General features: G+C 29.4%; 1 long non-coding RNA gene across 1 annotated transcript in view; it reads left to right on the forward strand.

Annotated features, from left to right (window-relative positions):
* The first annotated feature begins 602 nt into the window (after nt 1-602).
* LOC149137593 (uncharacterized) overlaps nt 603-2,606 on the forward strand; it is a 30,923-nt gene continuing 28,919 nt past the window's right edge. The window contains exon 1 of the long non-coding RNA XR_016238770.1: nt 603-750. This is a non-coding gene — a long non-coding RNA (uncharacterized LOC149137593). The remainder of the gene's footprint in view (nt 751-2,606) is intronic.

The following is a 2,606-nucleotide window of genomic DNA, read 5'->3' on the forward strand; positions in this document are numbered from 1 at the left end:
TGTTCACTCTCTCCCCCTCTCCCTCCCTCTCTCTCTATGTCTCCCTCTCTCCCTCACTCTCTTTCTATGTCTCTCCCTCTCTATGTCTTTCGCATCATATATATATATACGTACATACATATATATATATATATATATATATATATATATATATATATATATATATATATATATATATATATATATATATGTATGTATGCGTTTGTATGTGTGTGCCTCTGTGTATTTCAGTGTGTATGTATATATATATATATATATATATATATATATGTATGTATGTATATATATATATATATATATATATATATATATATATATATATATATATATATATATATATATATATATATATAGTTGTGTGCACGTATGCGTGTGTACGTGTCTGTTTGTATTTGTTCACTTTTGTGCGAGTAACTCTTCCCAACTTTCTCTTACCCCATCTTTTCCCATGCTTTCTTTCTTTTCCTTATTCTTTTTCCTCCACCTTTTTTCTTCCTTGCTTCCTCACGTCCTTCCCTCTCTCACACTCTCTCCCTGACTCGCTTTGTCTCTCTCTCTGTATCTCTCTTTATCTCTCTCCCTCCCTGTCTCTCTCTCTCTTTCACACATAAACAATTACGCCACCCATACGGTTATTTATTAATTTTATCAGTTGATGAATGATATTTGATGTGAGAAAAAGATGGCTTGGACGGAAACGAAAGGGAACAGAAGAATAGCTGTACCGTTACTGAACCTAGAGATGCAAGTGTGAGATAAATATAATTTAGTATTCCCTGGTTAAATCCGGAATTCTCAGCCTCGTTGCCAAGTACCGCTAAATATTATTATTATTATTATTATTATTATTATTATTATTATTATTATTATTATTATTATTATCATTATTATTATTATTATTATTATTATTATTATTATTATTGTTGTTGTTGTTGTTGTTGTTGTTGTTATTATTATTATTATTGTTATTATTATTATTATTATTATTATTGTTATTATTGTTATTATTGTTATTATTGTTATTATTGTTATTATTTTTATTATTATTATTATTATTATTATTATTATTATTATTGTTGTTATTATTATTATTATTATTATAATTATTATTATTATTATTATTATTATTATTATTATTATTATTATTATTATTATTATTATTATTATTATTATTATTATCATTATATCTTTTTTTTTTAACTCACTCCATCTTTCAATTTCTTTCATTAACTTTTCAAACACTCATCGCTTGAAGCTGTTCAATCGTCACCGACCTCTTAATAACTTCATTCTCGTTTTATGAACATCATCATTACGGTCAGCATAATCAGTAGGCAGCCGACAGCATCATCGTTGTCGTCATCAACACCCACCTTCGCCGTCGCCATCATCGCCATCATCGGCATCATCGTCATTATCATCATCATCATCATCGTCGTCATCGTCGTACCATCTCACTGAAACGCTGTCGTCGTCGTCGCAGTGAATCCCAGCAAAACATGAGACATCGCAACATACTTATTTCTGGAACTTGAAAAGTTTTTTGTTTCTTTTTGCTGATTTTTCGTTTTCTATTTTAAATTTCCAAAAAAAAAAAAAAAGAAAAAAAGTGTTCATAATGTTTATAATCAGTATTACCTGTACACCTCCTCATAGACATATACACACACACACTTCTCTCTCCTGCATTTTCTTTGTGTACTTATACACACACACATATATATTTATAAATATATAATATAATATAATATATAATGTAATGTATGTGTGTGTGTGTGTGTGTGTGTGTGCAATAAAGAACTTGAAATTTACTTTATAAAGAAGATCACAAGGTAGAAATATATTCCTTATTACTTACTATGCGAGTTCGAAATACACAATTCTCGGTTTCTGTTCACATATATCTACAATATAGATCAGCATGCATCTATGCTTAAATAAATATGTATATAAACAATACTCACAAAGTTCCACACAACCCTGCGTGCATCAACCTGCGCATGTGCCTGTATAGAGAAGTGTTTATTGTTTGTCTTTATTTTTTAAATCGTTTACTAAATTTATTTTCTACGTTTTGTTTTTCTTGTCGTACCGAAGTCCATTTGTTGGGTTTAAGTCCTGTCGAAGCAATTACAGTAGATAAGATGCTGTGCCTTGTGATCGAACCTGGAACTAGTGGTTTTTGGAGAAATTCCACAGTCGGCTATTTTATTTTATTTTATTTATTTATTTATTTATTTATTTATTTATTTGTATGATAGTTTTCAAAAAATACATGTGCAGCTGGATCGAGTGATACAGAATCAAGCAATGAGCAATTGGGATCAAACTGTTAAAGACAGAGAAAGAGGAGAAAAGAAGTAAAAGGATGACAGAAAGAGCGGAGATCGCGTAAGAGAGAAACGGAGCAGAAAATGAGGGAATTGTATAAAAAAGCAAAAAAAAATATAAATAAATAAAAAAATCATATGCATTCTTTACCAAGGAAAAATCTATATTGCCTTTACGAAAGAGAGTAACGTTTGTTTTGTTGGCTTTTTTAAATATATATATATATATATATCTTGTTTGGTGTGTGAGTCTTGAGGTGATGCAGTGGTCCTTCG

This window comes from Octopus bimaculoides, chromosome 1 (genome assembly GCF_046866305.1).
Source record: "Octopus bimaculoides isolate indiv1 chromosome 1, ASM4686630v1, whole genome shotgun sequence".
Lineage (NCBI taxonomy): Eukaryota > Metazoa > Mollusca > Cephalopoda > Octopoda > Octopodidae > Octopus > Octopus bimaculoides.